The following is a 26,033-nucleotide window of genomic DNA, read 5'->3' as shown; positions in this document are numbered from 1 at the left end:
AAATGAAAGTATTTACATGGCTTTGTTAGCTTTTTTTGCCTTTTCTCCATCATAATTTGACAGTAAAGCGGGAGTTTTCACTCTTTGATATGTGTTCAAGCCCCTTTGGTTTAAAGTTAAAGATTTTCAAGCAGAGTTTGTGTACGGACAAACCAGCTGAAGAATGCCCATTCTTGTCTTATCTCAGAAGCTATGAAGGCTTGGGCCTGGTTAGTACTTGGATGGCAGACTACGTGGGAATACCAGGTACTGTAAGCTTTAACTATTGAAAAACTTTTAAAATGAAAGTATTTACATGGCTTTGTTAGCTTTTTTTGCCTTTTCTCCATCATAATTTGACAGTAAAGCGGGAGTTTTTGCACTTTATAATGTTTTCAAAGCCCTTTTGGTTTAAAGTTCAAGATTTTCAAGCAGAGTTTGTGTACGGACAAACCAGCTGAAGAATGCCCAATCTTGTCTGATCTCAGAAGCTAAGAAGGCTTGGGCCTGGTTAGTACTTGGATGGGAGACTACCTGGGAATACCAGGTGCTGTAAGCTTTAACTATTGAAAACTTTTAAAATGAAAGTATTTACATGGCTTTGTTAGCTTTTTTTTGCCTTTTCTCCATCATAATTTGACAGTAAAGCGGGAGTTTTCGCACTTTATAATGTTTTCAAAGCCCTTTTGTTTAAAGTCCAAGATTTTCAAGCAGAGTTTGCTAACAGACATGCCAGCAGAAGATTGCCCAATCTTGTCTGATCTCAGAAGCTAAGAAGGCTTGGGCCTGGTTAGTACTTGGATGGGAGACTACGTGGGAATGCAAGGTGATGTAAGTTTTAACTATTGTTAAACTTTTAAAATGAAAGTATTTACATCACTTTGTTACCTTTTTTTAAGTAAGTTAAGGGGTATTTTCTTTCTTTGATATGTTTTCCCGCCTTTTTTCTTTTTTTTTTTTTTTTTTTAAACTTCTCTTCAGGTTTCTTTGTCTGTGTGTGCTCTACAACGATCATTCACAGGCTTGGAGCTGAATCGATTAGGTGGGATTTTCCAGCCCTCGGCCTTCAGGTGCTACGCACCCTGATGTCAATTTAATATCTGATATGTCATATTAAGCGGATTTTTAGAACAGGGAGTCGGCAATAGGGCCTGCTCCATCCGCTCCATTCATCGACCCAGTATTGCATTGCCTCTAGAAGGTGTGCACTTTATTTGTTGTATTGCAAATAAAAGCTTACCACTCCAACTTTTTGCCTTTTCTCCATCATAATTTGACAGTAAAGCGGGAGTTTTCACTCTTTGATATGTGTTCAAGCCCCTTTAGTTTAAAGTTCAAGATTTTCAAGCAGAGTTTGTGTACAGACAAACCAGCTGAAGAATGCCCAATCTTGTCTGATCTCAGAAGCTAAGAAGGCTTGGGCCTGGTTAGTACTTGGATGGGAGACTACCTGGGAATACCAGGTGCTGTAAGCTTTAACTATTGAAAAACTTTTAAAATGAAAGTATTTACATGGCTTTGTTAGCTTTTTTTGCCTTTTCTCCATCATAATTTGACAGTAAAGCGGGAGTTTTCACTCTTTGATATGTGTTCAAGCCCCTTTGGTTTAAAGTTAAAGATTTTCAAGCAGAGTTTGTGTACGGACAAACCAGCTGAAGAATGCCCATTCTTGTCTTATCTCAGAAGCTATGAAGGCTTGGGCCTGGTTAGTACTTGGATGGCAGACTACGTGGGAATACCAGGTACTGTAAGCTTTAACTATTGAAAAACTTTTAAAATGAGAGTATTTACATGGCTTTGTTAGCTTTTTTTGCCTTTTCTCCATCATAATTTGACAGTAAAGCGGGAGTTTTTGCACTTTATAATGTTTTCAAGCCCTTTTGGTTTAAAGTTCAAGATTTTCAAGCAGAGTTTGTGTACGACAAACCAGCTGAAGAATGCCCAATCTTGTTTGATCTCAGAAGCTAAGAAGGCTTGGGCCTGGTTAGTACTTGGATGGGAGACTACCTGGGAATACCAGGTGCTGTAAGCTTTAACTATTGAAAAACTTTTAAAATGAAGTATTTACATGGCTTTGTTAGCTTTTTTTAGCCTTTTCTCCATCATAATTTGACAGTAAAGCGGGAGTTTTCGCACTTTATAATGTTTTCAAAGCCCTTTTGTTTAAAGTCCAAGATTTTCAAGCAGAGTTTGCTAACAGACATGCCAGCAGAAGATTGCCCAATCTTGTCTGATCTCAGAAGCTAAGAAGGCTTGGGCCTGGTTAGTACTTGGATGGGAGACTACGTGGGAATGCCAGGTGCTGTAAGTTTTAACTATTGTTAAACTTTTAAAATGAAAGTATTTACATCACTTTGTTACCTTTTTTTAAGTAAGTTAAGGGGTATTTTCTTTCTTTGATATGTTTTCCCGCCTTTTTTCTTTTTTTTTTTTTTTTTTTTTTTAAACTTCTCTTCAGGTTTCTTTGTCTGTGTGTGCTCTACAACGATCATTCACAGGCTTGGAGCTGAATCGATTAGGTGGGATTTTCCAGCCCTCGGCCTTCAGGTGCTACGCACCCTGATGTCAATTTAATATCTGATATGTCATATTAAGCGGATTTTTAGAACAGGGAGTCGGCAATAGGGCCTGCTCCATCCGCTCCATTCATCGACCCAGTATTGCATTGCCTCTAGAAGGTGTGCACTTTATTTGTTGTATTGCAATAAAAGCTTACCACTCCAACTTTTTGCCTTTTCTCCATCATAATTTGACAGTAAAGCGGGAGTTTTCACTCTTTGATATGTGTTCAAGCCCCTTTAGGTTTAAAGTTCAAGATTTTCAAGCAGAGTTTGTGTACAGACAAACCAGCTGAAGAATGCCCATTCTTGTCTTATCTCAGAAGCTATGAAGGCTTGGGCCTGGTTAGTACTTGGATGGCAGACTACGTGGGAATACCAGGTGCTGTAAGCTTTAACTATTGAAAAACTTTTAAAATGAAAGTATTTACATGGCTTTGTTAGCTTTTTTTGCCTTTTCTCCATCATAATTTGACAGTAAAGCGGGAGTTTTTCACTCTTTGATATGTGTTCAAGCCCCTTTGGTTTAAAGTTAAAGATTTTCAAGCAGAGTTTGTGTACGGACAAACCAGCTGAAGAATGCCCATTCTTGTCTTGATCTCAGAAGCTAATGAAGGCTTGGGCCTGGTTAGTACTTGGATGGGAGACTACCTGGGAATACCAGGTGCTGTAAGCTTTAACTATTGAAAAACTTTTAAAATGAAGTATTTACATGGCTTTGTTAGCTTTTTTTAGCCTTTTCTCCATCATAATTTGACAGTAAAGCGGGAGTTTTCGCACTTTATAATGTTTTCAAAGCCCTTTGGTTTAAAGTCAAGATTTTCAAGCAGAGTTTGTGTACAGACAAACCAGCTGAAGAATTGCCCAATCTTGTCTGATCTCAGAAGCTAAGAAGGCTTGGGCCTGGTTAGTACTTGGATGGGAGACTACCTGGGAATACCAGGTGACTGTAAGCTTTAACTATTGAAAAACTTTTAAAATGAAAGTATTTACATGGCTTTGTTAGCTTTTTTTGCCTTTTCTCCATCATAATTTGACAGTAAAGCGGGAGTTTTCGCACTTTATAATGTTTTCAAAGCCCTTTTGTTTAAAGTCCAAGATTTTCAAGCAGAGTTTGCTAACAGACATGCCAGCAGAAGATTGCCCAATCTTGTCTGATCTCAGAAGCTAAGAAGGCTTGGGCCTGGTTAGTACTTGGATGGGAGACTACGTGGGAATGCCAGGTGCAGTAAGTTTTAACTATTGTTAAACTTTTAAAATGAAAGTATTTACATCACTTTGTTACCTTTTTTAAGTAAGTTAAGGGGTATTTTCTTTCTTTGATATGTTTTCCCGCCTTTTTTCTTTTTTTTTTTTTTTTAAACTTCTCTTCAGGTTTCTTTGTCTGTGTGTGCTCTACAACGATCATTCACAGGCTTGGAGCTGAATCGATTAGGTGGGATTTTCCAGCCCTCGGCCTTCAGGTGCTACGCACCCTGATGTCAATTTAATATCTGATATGTCATATTAAGCGGATTTTTAGAACAGGGAGTCGGCAATAGGGCCTGCTCCATCCGCTCCATTCATCGACCCAGTATTGCATTGCCTCTAGAAGGTGTGCACTTTATTTGTTGTATTGCAAATAAAAGCTTACCACTCCAACTTTTTGCCTTTTCTCCATCATAATTTGACAGTAAAGCGGGAGTTTTCACTCTTTGATATGTGTTCAAGCCCCTTTAGTTTAAAGTTCAAGATTTTCAAGCAGAGTTTGTGTACAGACAAACCAGCTGAAGAATGCCCAATCTTGTCTGATCTCAGAAGCTAAGAAGGCTTGGGCCTGGTTAGTACTTGGATGGGAGACTACCTGGGAATACCAGGTGCTGTAAGCTTTAACTATTGAAAAACTTTTAAAATGAAAGTATTTACATGGCTTTGTTAGCTTTTTTTGCCTTTTCTCCATCATAATTTGACAGTAAAGCGGGAGTTTTCACTCTTTGATATGTGTTCAAGCCCCTTTGGTTTAAAGTTAAAGATTTTCAAGCAGAGTTTGTGTACGGACAAACCAGCTGAAGAATGCCCATTCTTGTCTTATCTCAGAAGCTATGAAGGCTTGGGCCTGGTTAGTACTTGGATGGGAGACTACCTGGGAATACCAGGTACTGTAAGCTTTAACTATTGAAAAACTTTTAAAATGAAAGTATTTACATGGCTTTGTTAGCTTTTTTTAGCCTTTTCTCCATCATAATTTGACAGTAAAGCGGGAGTTTTCGCACTTTATAATGTTTTCAAAGCCCTTTTGTTTAAAGTCCAAGATTTTCAAGCAGAGTTTGCTAACAGACATGCCAGCAGAAGATTGCCCAATCTTGTCTGATCTCAGAAGCTAAGAAGGCTTGGGCCTGGTTAGTACTTGGATGGGAGACTACGTGGGAATGCCAGGTGCAGTAAGTTTTAACTATTGTTAAACTTTTAAAATGAAAGTATTTACATCACTTTGTTACCTTTTTTTAAGTAAGTTAAGGGGTATTTTCTTTCTTTGATATGTTTTCCCGCCTTTTTTCTTTTTTTTTTTTTTTTTTAAACTTCTCTTCAGGTTTCTTTGTCTGTGTGTGCTCTACAACGATCATTCACAGGCTTGGAGCTGAATCGATTAGGTGGGATTTTCCAGCCCTCGGCCTTCAGGTGCTACGCACCCTGATGTCAATTTAATATCTGATATGTCATATTAAGCGGATTTTTAGAACAGGGAGTCGGCAATAGGGCCTGCTCCATCCGCTCCATTCATCGACCCAGTATTGCATTGCCTCTAGAAGGTGTGCACTTTATTTGTTGTATTGCAAATAAAAGCTTACCACTCCAACTTTTTGCCTTTTCTCCATCATAATTTGACAGTAAAGCGGGAGTTTTCACTCTTTGATATGTGTTCAAGCCCCTTTAGTTTAAAGTTCAAGATTTTCAAGCAGAGTTTGTGTACAGACAAACCAGCTGAAGAATGCCCAATCTTGTCTGATCTCAGAAGCTAAGAAGGCTTGGGCCTGGTTAGTACTTGGATGGCAGACTACGTGGGAATACCAGGTACTGTAAGCTTTAACTATTGAAAAACTTTTAAAATGAGAGTATTTACATGGCTTTGTTAGCTTTTTTTGCCTTTTCTCCATCATAATTTGACAGTAAAGCGGGAGTTTTTGCACTTTATAATGTTTTCAAAGCCCTTTTGGTTTAAAGTTCAAGATTTTCAAGCAGAGTTTGTGTACGGACAAACCAGCTGAAGAATGCCCAATCTTGTTTGATCTCAGAAGCTAAGAAGGCTTGGGCCTGGTTAGTACTTGGATGGGAGACTACCTGGGAATACCAGGTGCTGTAAGCTTTAACTATTGAAAAACTTTTAAAATGAAAGTATTTACATGGCTTTGTTAGCTTTTTTAGCCTTTTCTCCATCATAATTTGACAGTAAAGCGGGAGTTTTCGCACTTTATAATGTTTTCAAAGCCCTTTTGTTTAAAGTCCAAGATTTTCAAGCAGAGTTTGCTAACAGACATGCCAGCAGAAGATTGCCCAATCTTGTCTGATCTCAGAAGCTAAGAAGGCTTGGGCCTGGTTAGTACTTGGATGGGAGACTACGTGGGAATGCCAGGTGCAGTAAGTTTTAACTATTGTTAAACTTTTAAAATGAAAGTATTTACATCACTTTGTTACCTTTTTTTAAGTAAGTTAAGGGGTATTTTCTTTCTTTGATATGTTTTCCCGCCTTTTTCTTTTTTTTTTAAACTTCTCTTCAGGTTTCTTTGTCTGTGTGTGCTCTACAACGATCATTCACAGGCTTGGAGCTGAATCGATTAGGTGGGATTTTCCAGCCCTCGGCCTTCAGGTGCTACGCACCCTGATGTCAATTTAATATCTGATATGTCATATTAAGCGGATTTTTAGAACAGGGAGTCGGCAATAGGGCCTGCTCCATCCGCTCCATTCATCGACCCAGTATTGCATTGCCTCTAGAAGGTGTGCACTTTATTTGTTGTATTGCAAATAAAAGCTATGGTGGAAATTCTGCCGTCTGGGGAGCTGCAATAAAGGAAGTCAACTGAATTGATTATCCAAGTTTATTTTACCGCGCACGGGGGGACCCACAAGAGAACATCCCCCCGCTTGATTACAGTTCACAAGCATTTATACATCTGGGGTGTACAAGGTCGAAAAGCAAGCTCGCACCACTTTGGACAGTGGCGCCCATCAACGTCACAGAACCTTTCTTTTATCAGTTTATGTCTAGTTTTTGCGTCAAACTTTTGCATCAACAAGGTCAGACCTAAGATACACAGTTGTCTTCTGACTGTTCCATGACCAAAGGTGAAACACGTGGAGAGTCTGGCCTACTAAATTTCGTGGAGTGTCTGGGCCTACTAAATTTTCCTTCCACACTCCACACTTTTTTTTTTTTTTTTTTTTTTTTGATAAATTGATCTCTACTATAGGCACAAAAATGTATATGATGTGTACGCAAGGTGAGGAGTACATAATTACATAATAACACAAAATTCAAAGAATAAAAAATTATTATAAAAATGATTAAAAAAGTACACAGCAAATTAATGCAAAATAACAAAGCAACGTAATATACAACCAGAAACATCAAAGTATACCACTCCATCAAGGGTTTAAGGTAACTCATCACAGGCAGTTGTATAAAAATATAAAATCAAAACTAAATAATTAAAAAAACAAACTATTTAAAATGAAAATCAACAACAAGTATATCAATCAATATATAGTGTATTATGTGTCTGCATCTGTCTCATCCGAGGAGGAGCTTGATTCAAAGCATGATTGACCACTATGAACAAGAGTTACATAATTTTTTCTAGGGGTCTAATAACATATCAACAGCAATGTGGTTCTGGAAGGCCATAAGTGAGGTGGCTTTAAATTGTCCATGTACAGTCTCAAATCCATCTCTAGTGAAGTTTGATAAGCGCTGCACCTTGTAATGAATGTAATTGATTCTGTCAACATTTTTGTTAGGAGTTATTCAAAAAAAAATGTATTCAAAGCCTGCAGCTATTTGATTAACTAATATGTATTCGTCGGGCACACCTCTGGGAATACCTATGGTATCAATGTAAGTTGTATCAGGGGAATCAAAAGAAAACAATGATCTTCTAGCTAAATGGGAGTGAACATTGGAAAAAGAGACTGGAACTTCCGATGCAGTTACAGGCAAAATAGTCACAGGTAGGATAAGAGTAGAAGGAGTGCAGACACCCAACCAGTTCTCAGGTAAAGTGGAGCGCAGTGTTTTACCACCACCAGATGTCAGAACGATCAACTTTCGGGGAATCAGACAGGTTGTGGATGGATGCACAATATGAAACATTCACAGTACCAACAGTATTAGCAGGGGAAGGGTAATACCTTGATACCTCAGCATCAAAAACAGGGGGAACATCGGTTTTTGATCCTACAGGAAAAAGGAAATCCCAAAAAGAAAAAAAAGGATCAAGGTTATCTTGAGTCATAAGTTGGATAAGACAGGTAATTCAGTTCGGCTGGAGTGGGGACAATCTTCAACAATGGGCGAGGTCCTAGTGTCACCAGTAGCATCTGCAAGTAACAACCAGTTATTCCTGTGGCCAAGTTTTTTTTTTTTTTTTTTTTTTTTTTTTTCAAAACAGACCAAATATCAAATTATTTTTCCCTTTAAAAACCATTTGGTGTAAAAACTTAAGACCGATTTAGAAAACCATCTGCCGTTTCCCCAAAATGTTTAACTGTCACCTAAAAATAATGGAAAAGAACAAGTCTGCATAGATTCTGCAGGCAATTGGTGGTAATCTGGTCAAATGCATGTTGCAAGCTTAGACGATTGTCAAGTCAAATCTGTTTTCTTATTGCTCAGATCTTTGATGTTTCTTCTTGTTGACTTTACCGGACGATGGTAGCGATGGTAAATCAGTGTTTATTCAGCCCCGCCCTGCTCAGCCTCGGGAGTGGACGTTTTCTCAGCGGATGTTTCGGCTGCCTTGCTCTCTTTGCCATCCTGAGGTTCGGTGGTCTGGGCGGTAGTTGATGTTGCATCTGTATCGCTGCTGGTGGGGCTCCTGGTTCTCTTTGTCTTCCTCGCCTTCCCTCACCAGTCTGGGACGTGGGGGACTCCTTGGTCTGAAGCCTCTGTAGTAGTTCTGCCTCATTGGTTTGCTCTGGTCTGGACCACCCTGGTTGTCACTACCTTCAGTTCCTTCTGTCATTTCCTTTCGTGGTGCGCTGGTATATGGGGGGCGGCTGCCATAGCGTCGGCGGACAAAGTACGGTGGATAGCGCCGCCTGCCAGGGAACAAAGTTCTGCGTTGCTGTGGCTGTGCGACCCCCTCAGGACCAATTTCCTGGCTCTCTCTCTTCTCCCGCCCCTCGCTCTGGTAGTTATCCTGGTAGTCGCGTGGGGGTCTCCTCTGGTGTGGGTACCGCCTGTAGCGGTTCCGGTCAGCGGCGTATTTGCTGCCCTGGACTGGGACCCCCCCTGGGCCGGTGACATTGGCCGCCTCGGCACCCTTCTCCCCTTCAACGACATCAAACTCCACAGTCTCACCGCCCCCAACACTGCGGAGGTATTTTCTTGGGTTGTTTTTCTTTATGGCAGTCTGGTGTACAAAAACATCTTCTTTTGTGTCATTCCTGTTGATGAAACCGTAGCCGTTGCGAACGTTGAACCACTTCACCGTCCCCAGGACCTTTGTTGGAATGTGTGTGAGTGTGTCTGTGTGGGTGTGCATGACCTTGGATGGAGCCTCCTTCAGGGCTGCAGCCGCGCCTTCGTTTGGAGCTCCGCCCCGCTTCACCAGTCAGGCTGTTTGGGATTGTTCATGATGGGTGTGTTCTCCTCTGTGTCCACGTCTCTCGCCATAGGGAACACCATGTCCTCTGCTCCATCCTCTTTCTTCATTGGGACATTCTCGTAACCAATGTCCGCTTTGGCCACAGTTGAAGCACACATCAAATTGTTCCTCGCTTCGTGGTCTCCACTGTCCTCTCCATCTTTTGGTGCAATCTCGTGCCCAGTGTCCCCTTTGGTTACACCTGAAGCACACATCTGGTCCGCGATATGAAGTGGAGTTGGCAGCAGCATGCTGCAACAGAGCTAGTTGTGCCCTGTGGGTTGAATCTTTGTTTTTGTTGTCTTCTTTGATCCTCGCTTCCGCCTGTCTGGCCTGGGCGTGGCGCGCATGGCGCAGAACTTCAGCGAGACGCACTGAAGCATCTGCCCACATGATGCAGGAAGTCTTTGTTGCTTCACTGAGGGGGGGGAGAAGGCCATCAATGAAGGTATTTTTCAGGAGCGCTTCGTATGGTGTCATACCTTGTCCAGGGTAATCATGGGGGCGAGCAAGGCCGCTGTGGTCATCAAACACAACTTGGAGTCGAATCAAAAAATCTTCTGCTGACTCCAAAGGCTGCTGAGCACACGTGCTGATTTTAGAAAGGTCACAGGCAGTAGGAAAGTTACCAGCGATCGCGGTCACAAGTCCTTCAGCCCAACATCTTTAATCTGCATCTCCCCGCACTGCACCAATGTCGTTTTGATCAGCAGTTGCCCAACCAGGGGTGCAGGGCTGATGATGGGTAGTGAAATGTTCACGTAGCTGACCATACTGCACAGGGGTCATGTGCCTTAGCAGGACTCGGGCCATTTCGGTGGATGTTGGTGTGAATTCTCTGATGAAATCGTTCACGGCTCTGGACAGGGCCGCACCCCCTCGATCTGCATTTGGGAGATGCTTGGAAGAGTTCAGAAGGTCTTCCGTTGTCCATGGTCTGTAAACAAATGTAGGCCCCCCTGTCCCAGCGACCTGAATCATGGGGAGAGTTGCAGTTGAGGGTCCTGATGGTTCAGAAGATGTGGTGGCAGACCGGGTCTTGGGTGGAGAATATGGGGCGGCTGCTCTGGTGGTGGTTTTTTTCTCTGAAGTTGAAGCAGTGACGCCATCATGCTGTGGTGGTTTCTGCTGTTCTTGTAACGGTTTCTCCAGCGGGAGTTGCTGCTGTTTCAGTGGGGGTTGCTGTTGGGGGTAGGGCGGAGGGGTGGAGTCCAAACTCAGGTCGACCCGTGTGCCCTGTAATGACGGATACAACGAGGCAGGTGCAGTATCAGAGAATTTTTTTTTGGTATCAAGGTTCAGCGTAGTCTTCCCTTTTGTTTTCTTTCCCACAGTCAGCGCAGTCAGAGCGTTCTGGGTGTTTTGCTTGTCTCTTCGGTCACCCTCTGCTTCCCATATTTTAAAACAGTCTTCCATTATAAGCATTTTCCGAATTACTTTACTTTTACTTGACTGCAGTATTTTTTGCCTGCTACCCTCTAGCCCCTCCTTCAGCTTTTTTAGCTGAGTTTGACTAAGAGACCCACCCGCAGGAAAACCGTAATTTTCATGCCAGTCCACCAGATGATTACACACATCATCACCATATTTCTGTTTCATCTGTATCATTAACTTAGTTTCGGGACTAATAGGAGTGTCACTTTTCCCACTTTTATTTCCCATTTTTTACGCACACAGCTTTCTCGAGTTTGCTCGGGGAATTCACAGCCCAACGAAAACAACTGCTCTTGCTAAGAGAGCTCACAGATAACTAATGGCTCACAACTCTTCCCGTTTCACGTTTTCCCTTTGTGCTCTTGCCTTATTACTCACACTGATTGAAATATTACTTAATGATTGAATGAATTTTTTTTTTTTTTTTTTATCTTGTAAAGAAGGCTCACACTTTTATTTCACACTCGATCTCCAAGATCGTTTTACTCAGAGGACTTTAACCTCTATTAAACAAAATAAAAAGTGACACTCGCTTAGTTGGATCAACTCAGTTGACTACAGAATAAAGCAAATATGCAATTCCCCTTATCAATTTGATTTTGGATTTATTAATCTTCTAAATTCTGCAGTTTTCATTAAATGTTTGAGAGGTGGAATATTTTAGCTCACCATGTTCGTGTCCCCAGACGACAGACAAGAGAAAAATCCCGGCGGAATCGGCCCAAGGACACTGACCGCAGTCCCAGTCACTCCGAAACTCTAAGACGAGGTTTTGGAGATGGATCTTGGTGACCCAGGGTGACTAGCCACTCCGGCCATGTCCTGGCGGACTCACGCGGATCCTGTTCGTGACGCCAATTGTGGTGGAAATTCTGCCGTCTGGGGAGCTGCAATAAAGGAAGTCAACTGAATTGATTATCCAAGTTTATTTCACCGCGCACGGGGGGACCCACAAGAGAACATCCCCCGCTTGATTACAGTTCACAAGCATTTATACATCTGGGGTGTACAAGGTCGAAAAGCAAGCTCGCACCACTTTGGACAGTGGCGCCCATCAACGTCACAGAACCTTTCTTTTATCAGTTTATGTCTAGTTTTTGCGTCAAACTTTTGCATCAACAAGGTCAGACCTAAGATACACAGTTGTCTTCTGACTGTTCCATGACCAAAGGTGAAACACGTGGGAGAGTCTGGCCTACTAAATTTCGTGGAGTGTCTGGGCCTACTAAATTTTCCTTCCACAAAGCTTACCACTCCAACTTTTTGCCTTTTCTCCATCATAATTTGACAGTAAAGCGGGGAGTTTTCACTCTTTGATATGTGTTCAAGCCCCTTTGGTTTAAAGTTCAAGATTTTCAAGCAGAGTTTGTGTACAGACAAATCAGCTGAAGAATGCCCAGTCTTGTCTGATCTCAGAAGCTAAGAAGGCTTGGGCCTGGTTAGTACTTGGATGGGAGACTACCTGGGAATACCAGGTGCTGTAAGCTTTAACTATTGAAAAACTTTTAAAATGAAAGTATTTACATGGCTTTGTTAGCTTTTTTGCCTTTTCTCCATCATAATTTGACAGTAAAGCGGGAGTTTTCACTCTTTGATATGTGTTCAAGCCCCTTTGGTTTAAAGTTCAAGATTTTCAAGCAGAGTTTGTGTACAGACAAACCAGCTGAAGAATGCCCAATCTTGTCTGATCTCAGAAGCTAAGAAGGCTTGGGCCTGGTTAGTACTTGGATGGGAGACTACCTGGAATACCAGGTGCTGTAAGCTTTAACTATTGAAAAACTTTTAAAATGAAGTATTTACATGGCTTTGTTAGCTTTTTTTGCCTTTTCTCCATCATAATTTGACAGTAAAGCGGGAGTTTTCACTCTTTGATATGTGTTCAAGCCCCTTTGGTTTAAAGTTAAAGATTTTCAAGCAGAGTTTGTGTACGGACAAACCAGCTGAAGAATGCCCATTCTTGTCTGATCTCAGAAGCTATGAAGGCTTGGGCCTGGTTAGTACTTGGATGGGAGACTACCTGGGAATACCAGGTGCTGTAAGCTTTAACTATTGAAAAACTTTTAAAATGAAAGTATTTACATGACTTTGTTAGCTTTTTTTTGCCTTTTCTCCATCATAATTTGACAGTAAAGCGGGAGTTTTCACTCTTTGATATGTGTTCAAGCCCCTTTGGTTTAAAGTTAAAGATTTTCAAGCAGAGTTTGTGTACGGACAAACCAGCTGAAGAATGCCCATTCTTGTCTGATCTCAGAAGCTATGAAGGCTTGGGCCTGGTTAGTACTTGGATGGGAGACTACCTGGAAATACCAGGTGCTGTAAGCTTTAACCATTGAAAAACTTTTAAAATGAAAGTATTTACATCACTTTGTTAGCTTTTTTAAAGTAAGTTAAGGGGGTATTTTCTTTCTTTGATATGTTTTCCCGCCTTTTTTCTTTTTTTTTTTTTTTTTTTTTTAAACTTCTCTTCAGGTTTCTTTGTCTGTGTGTGCTCTTCAAAGATCATTCACAGGCTTGGAGCTGAATCGATTAGGTGGGATTTTCCAGCCCTCTGCCTTCAGGTGCTACGCACCCTGATGTCAATTTAATATCTGATATGTCATATTAAGCGGATTTTTAGAACAGGGAGTCGGCAATAGGGCCTGCTCCATCCGCTCCATTCATCGACCCAGTATTGCATTGCCTCTAGAAGGTGTGCACTTTATTTGTTGTATTGCAAAAAAAAGCTTACCACTCCAACTTTTTGCCTTTTCTCCATCATAATTTGACAGTAAAGCGGGAGTTTTCACTCTTTGATATGTGTTCAAGCCCCTTTGGTTTAAAGTTCAAGATTTTCAAGCAGAGTTTGTGTACAGACAAACCAGCTGAAGAATGCCCAATCTTGTCTGATCTCAGAAGCTAAGAAGGCTTGGGCCTGGTTAGTACTTGGATGGGAGACTACCTGGGAATACCAGGTGCTGTAAGCTTTAACTATTGAAAAACTTTTAAAATGAAAGTATTTACATGGCTTTGTTAGCTTTTTTTGCCTTTTCTCCATCATAATTTGACAGTAAAGCGGGAGTTTTCACTCTTTGATATGTGTTCAAGCCCCTTGGTTTAAAGTTAAAGATTTTCAAGCAGAGTTTGTGTACGGACAAACCAGCTGAAGAATGCCCATTCTTGTCTGATCTCAGAAGCTATGAAGGCTTGGGCCTGGTTAGTACTTGGATGGGAGACTACCTGGGAATACCAGGTGCTGTAAGCTTTAACTATTGAAAAACTTTTAAAATGAAAGTATTTACATGACTTTGTTAGCTTTTTTTGCCTTTTCTCCATCATAATTTGACAGTAAAGCGGGAGTTTTCACTCTTTGATATGTGTTCAAGCCCCTTTGGTTTAAAGTTAAAGATTTTCAAGCAGAGTTTGTGTACGGACAAACCAGCTGAAGAATGCCCATTCTTGTCTGATCTCAGAAGCTATGAAGGCTTGGGCCTGGTTAGTACTTGGATGGGAGACTACCTGGGAATACCAGGTGCTGTAAGCTTTAACTATTTAAAAACTTTTAAAATGAAAGTATTTACATCACTTTGTTAGCTTTTTTAAGTAAGTTAAGGGGTATTTTCTTTCTTTGATATGTTTTCCCGCCTTTTTTCTTTTTTTTTTTTTTTTTAACTTCTCTTCAGGTTTCTTTGTCTGTGTGTGCTCTACAACGATCATTCACAGGCTTGGAGCTGAATCGATTAGGTGGGATTTTCCAGCCCTCGGCCTTCAGGTGCTACGCACCCTGATGTCAATTTAATATCTGATATGTCATATAAAGCGGATTTTTAGAACAGGGAGTTGGCAATAGGGCCTGCTCCATCCGCTCCATTCATCGACCCAGTATTGCATTGCCTCTAGAAGGTGTGCACTTTATTTGTTGTATTGCAAATAAAAGCTTACCACTCCAACTTTTTGCCTTTTCTCCATCATAATTTGACAGTAAAGCGGGAGTTTTCACTCTTTGATATGTGTTCAAGCCCCTTTGGTTTAAAGTTCAAGATTTTCAAGCAGAGTTTGTGTACAGACAAACCAGCTGAAGAATGCCCAATCTTGTCTGATCTCAGAAGCTAAGAAGGCTTGGGCCTGGTTAGTACTTGGATGGGAGACTACCTGGGAATACCAGGTGCTGTAAGCTTTAACTATTGAAAAACTTTTAAAATGAAAGTATTTACATGGCTTTGTTAGCTTTTTTTGCCTTTTCTCCATCATAATTTGACAGTAAAGCGGGAGTTTTCACTCTTTGATATGTGTTCAAGCCCCTTTGGTTTAAAGTTAAAGATTTTCAAGCAGAGTTTGTGTACGGACAAACCAGCTGAAGAATGCCCATTCTTGTCTGATCTCAGAAGCTATGAAGGCTTGGGCCTGGTTAGTACTTGGATGGGAGACTACCTGGGAATACCAGGTGCTGTAAGCTTTAACTATTGAAAAACTTTTAAAATGAAAGTATTTACATGACTTTGTTAGCTTTTTTTTGCCTTTTCTCCATCATAATTTGACAGTAAAGCGGGAGTTTTCACTCTTTGATATGTGTTCAAGCCCCTTTGGTTTAAAGTTAAAGATTTTCAAGCAGAGTTTGTGTACGGACAAACCAGCTGAAGAATGCCCATTCTTGTCTGATCTCAGAAGCTATGAAGGCTTGGGCCTGGTTAGTACTTGGATGGGAGACTACCTGGGAATACCAGGTGCTGTAAGCTTTAACTATTGAAAAACTTTTAAAATGAAAGTATTTACATCACTTTGTTAGCTTTTTTTAAGTAAGTTAAGGGGTATTTTCTTTCTTTGATATGTTTTCCCGCCTTTTTTTCTTTTTTTTTTTTTTTTTTAACTTCTCTTCAGGTTTCTTTGTCTGTGTGTGCTCTACAACGATCATTCACAGGCTTGGAGCTGAATCGATTAGGTGGGATTTTCCAGCCCTCGGCCTTCAGGTGCTACGCACCCTGATGTCAATTTAATATCTGATATGTCATATTAAGCGGATTTTTAGAACAGGGAGTTGGCAATAGGGCCTGCTCCATCCGCTCCATTCATCGACCCAGTATTGCATTGCCTCTAGAAGGTGTGCACTTTATTTGTTGTATTGCAAATAAAAGCTTACCACTCCAACTTTTTGCCTTTTCTCCATCATAATTTGACAGTAAAGCGGGAGTTTTCACTCTTTGATATGTGTTCAAGCCCCTTTGGTTTAAAGTTCAAGATTTTCAAGCAGAGTTTGTGTACAGACAAACCAGCTGAAGAATGCCCAATCTTGTCTGATCTCAGAAGCTAAGAAGGCTTGGCCTGGTTAGTACTTGGATGGGAGACTACCTGGGAATACCAGGTGCTGTAAGCTTTAACTATTGAAAAACTTTTAAAATGAAAGTATTTACATGGCTTTGTTAGCTTTTTTTGCCTTTTCTCCATCATAATTTGACAGTAAAGCGGGAGTTTTCACTCTTTGATATGTGTTCAAGCCCCTTTGGTTTAAAGTTAAAGATTTTCAAGCAGAGTTTGTGTACGGACAAACCAGCTGAAGAATGCCCATTCTTGTCTGATCTCAGAAGCTATGAAGGCTTGGGCCTGGTTAGTACTTGGATGGGAGACTACCTGGGAATACCAGGTGCTGTAAGCTTTAACTATTGAAAAACTTTTAAAATGAAAGTATTTACATGACTTTGTTAGCTTTTTTTGCCTTTTCTCCATCATAATTTGACAGTAAAGCGGGAGTTTTCACTCTTTGATATGTGTTCAAGCCCCTTTGGTTTAAAGTTAAAGATTTTCAAGCAGAGTTTGTGTACGGACAAACCAGCTGAAGAATGCCCATTCTTGTCTGATCTCAGAAGCTATGAAGGCTTGGGCCTGGTTAGTACTTGGATGGGAGTATACCTGGGAAATACCAGGTGCTGTAAGCTTTAACCATTGAAAAACTTTTAAAATGAAAGTATTTACATCACTTTGTTAGCTTTTTTTAAGTAAGTTAAGGGGTATTTCTTTCTTTGATATGTTTTCCCGCCTTTTTTTTTTTTTTTTTTTTTTTAACTTCTCTTCAGGTTTCTTTGTCTGTGTGTGCTCTACAACGATCATTCACAGGCTTGGAGCTGAATCGATTAGGTGGGATTTTCCAGCCCTCGGCCTTCAGGTGCTACGCACCCTGATGTCAATTTAATATCTGATATGTCATATTAATCGGATTTTTAGAACAGGGAGTTGGCAATAGGGCCTGCTCCATCCGCTCCATTCATCGACCCAGTATTGCATTGCCTCTAGAAGGTGTGCACTTTATTTGTTGTATTGCAAATAAAAGCTTACCACTCAACTTTTTGCCTTTTCTCCATCATAATTTGACAGTAAAGCGGGAGTTTTCACTCTTTGATATGTGTTCAAGCCCCTTTGGTTTAAAGTTCAAGATTTCAAGCAGAGTTTGTGTACAGACAAACCAGCTGAAGAATGCCCAATCTTGTCTGATCTCAGAAGCTAAGAAGGCTTGGGCCTGGTTAGTACTTGGATGGGAGACTACCTGGGAATACCAGGTGCTGTAAGCTTTAACTGTTGAAAAACTTTTAAAATGAAAGTATTTACATGACTTTGTTAGCTTTTTTTGCCTTTTCTCCATCATAATTTGACAGTAAAGCGGGAGTTTTCACTCTTTGATATGTGTTCAAGCCCCTTTGGTTTAAAGTTCAAGATTTTCAAGCAGAGTTTGTGTACGGACAAACCAGCTGAAGAATGCCCATTCTTGTCTGATCTCAGAAGCTATGAAGGCTTGGGCCTGGTTAGTACTTGGATGGGAGACTACCTGGGAATACCAGGTGCTGTAAGCTTTAACTATTGAAAAACTTTTAAAATGAAAGTATTTACATGACTTTGTTAGCTTTTTTTTGCCTTTTCTCCATCATAATTTGACAGTAAAAGCGGGAGTTTTCGCACTTTATAATGTTTCAAAGCCCTTTTGTTTAAAGTCCAAGATTTTCAAGCAGAGTTTGTGTACGGACAAACCAGCTGAAGAATGCCCATTCTTGTCTGATCTCAGAAGCTATGAAGGCTTGGGCCTGGTTAGTACTTGGATGGGAGACTACCTGGGAATACCAGGTGCTGTAAGCTTTAACTATTGAAAAACTTTTAAAATGAAAGTATTTTACATGGCTTTGTTAGCTTTTTTTGCCTTTTCTCCATCATAATTTGACAGTAAAGCGGGAGTTTTCGCACTTTATAATGTTTCAAAGCCCTTTTGTTTAAAGTCCAAGATTTTCAAGCAGAGTTTGCTTACAGACATGCCAGCAGAAGAATTGCCCAATCTTGTCTGATCTCAGAGGCTAAGAAGGCTTGGGCCTGGTTAGTACTTGGATGGGAGACTACCTGGGAATACCAGGTGCTGTAAGCTTTAACTATTGAAAAACTTTTAAAATGAAAGTATTTACATGGCTTTGTTAGCTTTTTTTGCCTTTTCTTCATCATAATTTGACAGTAAAGCGGGAGTTTTCACTCTTTGATATGTGTTCAAGCCCCTTTGGTTTAAAGTTCAAGATTTCAAGCAGAGTTTGTGTACAGACAAACCAGCTGAAGAATGCCAAATCTTGTCTGATCTCAGAAGCTAAGAAGGCTTGGGCCTGGTTAGTACTTGGATGGGAGACTACCTGGGAATACCAGGTGCTGTAAGCTTTAACTATTGAAAAACTTTTAAAATGAAAGTATTTACATGGCTTTGTTAGCTTTTTTTTGCCTTTTCTCCATCATAATTTGACAGTAAAGCGGGAGTTTTCACTCTTTGATATGTGTTCAAGCCCCTTTGGTTTAAAGTTCAAGATTTTCAAGCAGAGTTTGTGTACAGACAAACCAGCTGAAGAATGCCAAATCTTGTCTGATCTCAGAAGCTAAGAAGGCTTGGGCCTGGTTAGTACTTGGATGGGAGACTACCTGGGAATACCAGGTGCTGTAAGCTTTAACTATTGAAAAACTTTTAAAATGAAAGTATTTACATGACTTTGTTAGCTTTTTTTGCCTTTTCTCCATCATAATTTGACAGTAAAGCGGGAGTTTTCACTCTTTGATATGTGTTCAAGCCCCTTTGGTTTAAAGTTAAGATTTTCAAGCAGAGTTTGTGTACGGACAAACCAGCTGAAGAATGCCCATTCTTGTCTGATCTCAGAAGCTATGAAGGCTTGGGCCTGGTTAGTACTTGGATGGGAGACTACCTGGAAATACCAGGTGCTGTAAGCTTTAACCATTGAAAACTTTTAAAATGAAAGTATTTACATCACTTTGTTAGCTTTTTTTAAGTAAGTTAAGGGGTATTTTCTTTCTTTGATATGTTTTCCCGCCTTTTTCTTTTCTTTTTTTTTTTTAACTTCTCTTCAGGTTTCTTTGTCTGTGTGTGCTCTACAACGATCATTCACAGGCTTGGAGCTGAATCGATTAGGTGGGATTTTCCAGCCCTCGGCCTTCAGGTGCTACGCACCCTGATGTCAATTTAATATCTGATATGTCATATTAAGCGGATTTTTAGAACAGGGAGTTGGCAATAGGGCCTGCTCCATCCGCTCCATTCATCGACCCAGTATTGCATTGCCTCTAGAAGGTGTGCACTTTATTTGTTGTATTGCAAATAAAAGCTTACCACTCCAACTTTTTGCCTTTTCTCCATCATAATTTGACAGTAAAGCGGGAGTTTTCACTCTTTGATATGTGTTCAAGCCCCTTTGGTTTAAAGTTCAAGATTTTCAAGCAGAGTTTGTGTACAGACAAATCAGCTGAAGAATGCCCAGTCTTGTCTGATCTCAGAAGCTAAGAAGGCTTGGGCCTGGTTAGTACTTGGATGGGAGACTACCTGGGAATACCAGGTGCTGTAAGCTTTAACTATTGAAAAACTTTTAAAATGAAAGTATTTACATGGCTTTGTTAGCTTTTTTGCCTTTTCTCCATCATAATTTGACAGTAAAGCGGGAGTTTTCACTCTTTGATATGTGTTCAAGCCCCTTTGGTTTAAAGTTAAAGATTTTCAAGCAGAGTTTGTGTACGGACAAACCAGCTGAAGAATGCCCATTCTTGTCTGATCTCAGAAGCTATGAAGGCTTGGGCCTGGTTAGTACTTGGATGGGAGACTACCTGGGAATACCAGGTGCTGTAAGCTTTAACTATTGAAAAACTTTTAAAATGAAAGTATTTACATGACTTTGTTAGCTTTTTTTGCCTTTTCTCCATCATAATTTGACAGTAAAGCGGGAGTTTTCACTCTTTGATATGTGTTCAAGCCCCTTTGGTTTAAAGTTAAAGATTTTCAAGCAGAGTTTGTGTACGGACAAACCAGCTGAAGAATGCCCATTCTTGTCTGATCTCAGAAGCTATGAAGGCTTGGGCCTGGTTAGTACTTGGATGGGAGACTACCTGGGAATACCAGGTGCTGTAAGCTTTAACCATTGAAAAACTTTTAAAATGAAAGTATTTACATCACTTTGTTAGCTTTTTTTAAGTAAGTTAAGGGGTATTTTCTTTCTTTGATATGTTTTCCCGCCTTTTTTCTTTTTTTTTTTTTTTTAACTTCTCTTCAGGTTTCTTTGTCTGTGTGTGCTCTACAACGATCATTCACAGGCTTGGAGCTGAATCGATTAGGTGGGATTTTCCAGCCCTCGGCCTTCAGGTGCTACGCACCCTGATGTCAATTTAATATCTGATATGTCATATTAAGCGGATTTTTAGAACAGGGAGTTGGCAATAGGGCCTGCTCCATCCGCTCCATTCATCGACCCAGTATTGCATTGCCTCTAGAAGGTGTGCACTTTATTTGTTGTATTGCAAATAAAAGCTTACCACTCCAACTTTTTGCCTTTTCTCCATCATAATTTGACAGTAAAGCGGGAGTTTTCACTCTTTGATATGTGTTCAAGCCCCTTTGGTTTAAAGTTCAAGATTTTCAAGCAGAGTTTGTGTACGGACAAACCAGCTGAAGAATGCCCATTCTTGTCTGATCTCAGAAGCTATGAAGGCTTGGGCCTGGTTAGTACTTGGATGGGAGACTACCTGGGAATACCAGGTGCTGTAAGCTTTAACTATTGAAAAACTTTTAAAATGAAAGTATTTACATGACTTTGTTAGCTTTTTTTGCCTTTTCTCCATCATAATTTGACAGTAAAGCGGGAGTTTTCACTCTTTGATATGTGTTCAAGCCCCTTTGGTTTAAAGTTAAAGATTTTCAAGCAGAGTTTGTGTACGGACAAACCAGCTGAAGAATGCCCATTCTTGTCTGATCTCAGAAGCTATGAAGGCTTGGGCCTGGTTAGTACTTGGATGGGAGTACTACCTGGGAATACCAGGTGCTGTAAGCTTTAACATTGAAAAACTTTTAAAATGAAAGTATTTACATCACTTTGTTAGCTTTTTTAAGTAAGTTAAGGGGTATTTTCTTTCTTTGATATGTTTTCCCGCCTTTTTTCTTTTTTTTTTTTTTTTTTAACTTCTCTTCGGGTTTCTTTGTCTGTGTGTGCTCTACAACGATCATTCACAGGCTTGGAGCTGAATCGATTAGGTGGGATTTTCCAGCCCTCGGCCTTCAGGTGCTACGCACCCTGATGTCAATTTAATATCTGATATGTCATATAAAGCGGATTTTTAGAACAGGGAGTTGGCAATAGGGCCTGCTCCATCCGCTCCATTCATCGACCCAGTATTGCATTGCCTCTAGAAGGTGTGCACTTTATTTGTTGTATTGCAAATAAAAGCTTACCACTCCAACTTTTTGCCTTTTCTCCATCATAATTTGACAGTAAAGCGGGAGTTTTCACTCTTGATATGTGTTCAAGCCCCTTTGGTTTAAAGTTCAAGATTTTCAAGCAGAGTTTGTGTACGGACAAACCAGCTGAAGAATGCCCAATTCTTGTCTGATCTCAGAAGCTATGAAGGCTTGGGCCTGGTTAGTACTTGGATGGGAGACTACCTGGGAATACCAGGTGCTGTAAGCTTTAACTATTGAAAAACTTTTAAAATGAAAGTATTTACATGACTTTGTTAGCTTTTTTGCCTTTTCTCCATCATAATTTGACAGTAAAGCGGGAGTTTTCACTCTTTGATATGTGTTCAAGCCCCTTTGGTTTAAAGTTAAAGATTTCAAGCAGAGTTTGTATACGGACAAACCAGCTGAAGAATGCCCATTCTTGTCTGATCTCAGAAGCTATGAAGGCTTGGGCCTGGTTAGTACTTGGATGGGAGACTACCTGGGAATACCAGGTGCTGTAAGCTTTAAATATTGAAAAACTTTTAAAATGAAAGTATTTACATGGCTTTGTTAGCTTTTTTTGCCTTTTCTCCATCATAATTTGACAGTAAAGCGGGAGTTTTCGCACTTTATAATGTTTTCAAGCCCTTTTGTTTAAAGTCCAAGATTTTCAAGCAGAGTTTGTGTACGGACAAACCAGCTGAAGAATGCCCATTCTTGTCTGATCTCAGAAGCTATGAAGGCTTGGGCCTGGTTAGTACTTGGATGGGAGACTACCTGGGAATACCAGGTGCTGTAAGCTTTAACTATTGAAAAACTTTTAAAATGAAGTATTTACATCACTTTGTTAGCTTTTTTTGCCTTTTCTCCATCATAATTTGACAGTAAAGCGGGGGTTTTCGCACTTTATAATGTTTTCAAAGCCCTTTTGTTTAAAGTCCAAGATTTTCAAGCAGAGTTTGCTTACAGACATGCCAGCAGAAGATTGCCCAATCTTGTCTGATCTCAGAGGCTAAGAAGGCTTGGGCCTGGTTAGTACTTGGATGGGAGACTACCTGGGAATACCAGGTGCTGTAAGCTTTAACTATTGAAAAAACTTTAAAATGAAAGTATTTACATGGCTTTGTTAGCTTTTTTTTGCCTTTTCTCCATCATAATTTGACAGTAAAGCGGGAGTTTTCACTCTTTGATATGTGTTTCAAGCCCTTTGGTTTAAAGTTCAGATTTTCAAGCAGAGTTTGTGTACAGACAAACCAGCTGAAGAATGGCCAATCTTGTCTGATCTCAGAAGCTAAGAAGGCTTGGGCCTGGTTAGTACTTGGATGGGAGACTACCTGGGAATACCAGGTGCTGTAAGCTTTAACTATTGAAAAACTTTTAAAATGAAAGTATTTACATGGCTTTGTTAGCTTTTTTGCCTTTTCTCCATCATAATTTGACAGTTAAAGCGGGAGTTTTCACTCTTTGATATGTGTTCAAGCCCCTTTGGTTTAAAGTTCAAGATTTTCAAGCAGAGTTTGTGTACAGACAAACCAGCTGAAGAATGCCCATATCTTGTCTGATCTCAGAAGCTAGAAGGCTTGGGCCTGGTTAGTACTTGGATGGGAGACTACCTGGGAATACCAGGTGCTGTAAGCTTTAACTATTGAAAAACTTTTAAAATGAAAGTATTTACATGACTTTGTTAGCTTTTTTTGCCTTTTCTCCATCATAATTTGACAGTAAAGCGGGAGTTTTCACTCTTTGATATGTGTTCAAGCCCCTTTGGTTTAAAGTTAAAGATTTTCAAGCAGAGTTTGTGTACGGACAAACCAGCTGAAGAATGCCCATTCTTGTCTGATCTCAGAAGCTATGAAGGCTTGGGCCTGGTTAGTACTTGGATGGGAGACTACCTGGGAATACCAGGTGCTGTAAGCTTTAACCATTGAAAACTTTTAAAATGAAAGTATTTACATGATTTGTTAACTTTTTTAAAGTAAGTTAAGGGGTATTTTCTTCTTTGATATGTTTTCCCGCCTTTTTTCTTTTTTTTTTTTTTTTTTAAACTTCTCTTCAGGTTTCTTTGTCTGTGTGTGCTCTACAACGATCATTCACAGGCTTGGAGCTGAATCGATTAGGTGGGATTTTCCAGCCCTCGGCCTTCAGGTGCTACGCACCCTGATGTCAATTTAATATCTGATATGTCATATTAAGCGGATTTTTAGAACAGGGAGTTGGCAATAGGGCCTGCTCCATCCGCTCCATTCATCGACCCAGTATTGCATTGCCTCTAGAAGGTGTGCACTTTATTTGTTGTATTGCAAATAAAAGCTTACCACTCCAACTTTTTGCCTTTTCTCCATCATAATTTGACAGTAAAGCGGGAGTTTTCACTCTTTGATATGTGTTCAAGCCCCTTTGGTTTAAAGTTCAAGATTTTCAAGCAGAGTTTGTGTACAGACAAACCAGCTGAAGAATGCCCAATCTTGTCTGATCTCAGAAGCTAAGAAGGCTTGGGCCTGGTTAGTACTTGGATGGGAGACTACCTGGGAATACCAGGTGCTGTAAGCTTTAACTATTGAAAAACTTTTAAAATGAAAGTATTTACATGGCTTTGTTAGCTTTTTTTGCCTTTTCTCCATCATAATTTGACAGTAAAGCGGGAGTTTTCGCACTTTATAATGTTTCAAAGCCCTTTTGGTTTAAAGTTCAAGATTGTCAAGCAGAGTTGTGTACGAACAAACCAGCTGATAAATGCCCAATCTTGTCTGATCTCAGAAGCTAAGAAGGCTTGGTCCTGGTTAGTACTTGGATGGGAGACTACCTGGGAATACCAGGTGCTGTAAGCTTTAACTATTGAAAAACTTTTAAAATGAAAGTATTTACATGGCTATGTTAGCTTTTTTTGCCTTTTTCTCCATCATAATTTGACAGTAAAGCGGGAGTTTTCGCACTTTATAATGTTTTCAAAGCCCTTTGTTTAAAGTCCAAGATTTTCAAGCAGAGTTTGCTTACAGACATGCCAGCATGAAGATTGCCCAATTCTTGTCTGATCTCAGAAGCTAAGAAGGCTTGGGCCTGGTTAGTACTTGGATGGGAGACTACCTGGGAATACCAGGTGCTGTAAGCTTTAACTATTGAAAAACTTTTAAAATGAAAGTATTTACATGGCTTTGTTAGCTTTTTTTGCCTTTTCTCCATCATAATTTGACAGTAAAGCGGGAGTTTTCCACTCTTTGATATGTGTTCAAGCCCCTTTGGTTTAAAGTTAAAGATTTTCAAGCAGAGTTTGTGTACGGACAAACCAGCTGAAGAATGCCCATTCTTGTCTGATCTCAGAAGCTATGAAGGCTTGGGCCTGGTTAGTACTTGGATGGGAGACTACCTGGGAATACCAGGTACTGTAAGCTTTAACTATTGAAAACTTTTAAAATGAAAGTATTACATGGCTTTTGTTAGCTTTTTTTGCCTTTTCTCCATCATAATTTGACAGTAAAGCGGGAGTTTTCGCACTTTATAATGTTTTCAAAGCCCTTTTGGTTTAAAGTTCAAGATTGTCAAGCAGAGTTTGTGTACGGACAAACCAGCTGAAGAATGCCCAATCTTGTTTGATCTCAGAAGCTAAGAAGGCTTGGGTCCTGGTTAGTACTTGGATGGGAGACTACCTGGGAATACCAGGTGCTGTAAGCTTTAACTATTGAAAAACTTTTAAAATGAAAGTATTTACATGGCTTTGTTAGCTTTTTTTGGCCTTTTCTCCATCATAATTTGACAGTAAAGCGGGAGTTTCGCACTTTATAATGTTTTTCAAAGCCCTTTTGTTTAAAGTCCAAGATTTTCAAGCAGAGTTTGCTACAGACATGCCAGCAGAAGATTGCCCAATCTTGTCTGATCTCAGAAGCTAAGAAGGCTTGGGCCTGGTTAGTACTTGGATGGGAGACTACGTGGGAATGCCAGGTGCTGTAAGCTTTAACTATTGTTAAACTTTTAAAATGAAAGTATTTACATCACTTTGTTAGCTTTTTTTAAGTAAGTTAAGGGGTATTTTCTTTCTTTGATATGTTTTCCCGCCTTTTTTCTTTTTTTTTTTTTTTTAAACTTCTCTTCAGGTTTCTTGTCTGTGTGTGCTCTACAAAGATCATTCACAGGCTTGGAGCTGAATCGATTAGGTGGGATTTTCCAGCCCTCGGCCTTCAGGTGCTACGCACCCTGATGTCAATTTAATATCTGATATGTCATATTAGCGGATTTTAGAACAGGGGAGTTCGGCAATAGGGCCTGCTCCATCCGCTCCATTCATCGACCCAGTATTGCATTGCCTCTAGAAGGTGTGCACTTTATTTGTTGTATTGCAAATAAAAGCTTACCACTCCAACTTTTTGCCGTTTCGCCATCATAATTTGACAGTAAAGCGGGAGTTTTCACTCTTTGATATGTGTTCAAAGCCCTTTGGTTTAAAGTTCCAGATTTCAAGCAGAGTTTGTGTACAGACAAACCAGCTGAAGAATGCCCAATCTTGTCTGATCTCAGAAGCTAAGAAGG

General features: G+C 40.2%; 13 pseudogenes; 12 read left to right on the top strand and 1 right to left on the bottom strand.

Moving 5' to 3' along the window:
* Nucleotides 1-419: 419 nt before the first annotated feature.
* Nucleotides 420-538, top strand: LOC114780104 (uncharacterized; annotated as a pseudogene).
* Nucleotides 539-1,335: 797 nt separating this feature from the next.
* On the top strand, nucleotides 1,336-1,454 carry LOC114780107 (uncharacterized; annotated as a pseudogene).
* Nucleotides 1,455-4,286: 2,832 nt separating this feature from the next.
* LOC114780106 (uncharacterized) lies at nucleotides 4,287-4,405 on the top strand (annotated as a pseudogene).
* Nucleotides 4,406-5,761: 1,356 nt separating this feature from the next.
* LOC114780111 (uncharacterized) lies at nucleotides 5,762-5,880 on the top strand (annotated as a pseudogene).
* Nucleotides 5,881-8,466: 2,586 nt separating this feature from the next.
* LOC114780103 (nuclease-sensitive element-binding protein 1 pseudogene) lies at nucleotides 8,467-9,377 on the bottom strand (annotated as a pseudogene).
* Nucleotides 9,378-13,657: 4,280 nt separating this feature from the next.
* Nucleotides 13,658-13,776, top strand: LOC114780105 (uncharacterized; annotated as a pseudogene).
* Nucleotides 13,777-14,847: 1,071 nt separating this feature from the next.
* On the top strand, nucleotides 14,848-14,966 carry LOC114780117 (uncharacterized; annotated as a pseudogene).
* A 2,264-nt stretch (nucleotides 14,967-17,230) lies between these two features.
* LOC114780116 (uncharacterized) lies at nucleotides 17,231-17,349 on the top strand (annotated as a pseudogene).
* A 998-nt stretch (nucleotides 17,350-18,347) lies between these two features.
* LOC114780110 (uncharacterized) lies at nucleotides 18,348-18,466 on the top strand (annotated as a pseudogene).
* Nucleotides 18,467-18,627: 161 nt separating this feature from the next.
* Nucleotides 18,628-18,746, top strand: LOC114780109 (uncharacterized; annotated as a pseudogene).
* Nucleotides 18,747-22,473: 3,727 nt separating this feature from the next.
* LOC114780112 (uncharacterized) lies at nucleotides 22,474-22,592 on the top strand (annotated as a pseudogene).
* A 1,351-nt stretch (nucleotides 22,593-23,943) lies between these two features.
* LOC114780115 (uncharacterized) lies at nucleotides 23,944-24,062 on the top strand (annotated as a pseudogene).
* Nucleotides 24,063-24,500: 438 nt separating this feature from the next.
* On the top strand, nucleotides 24,501-24,621 carry LOC114780113 (uncharacterized; annotated as a pseudogene).
* The last annotated feature ends 1,412 nt before the right edge of the window (nucleotides 24,622-26,033 follow it).

This window comes from Denticeps clupeoides, unplaced genomic scaffold, assembly GCF_900700375.1.
Source record: "Denticeps clupeoides unplaced genomic scaffold, fDenClu1.1, whole genome shotgun sequence".
NCBI lineage: Eukaryota > Metazoa > Chordata > Actinopteri > Clupeiformes > Denticipitidae > Denticeps > Denticeps clupeoides.
This window is presented reverse-complemented; position numbering and strand designations above follow the sequence as displayed.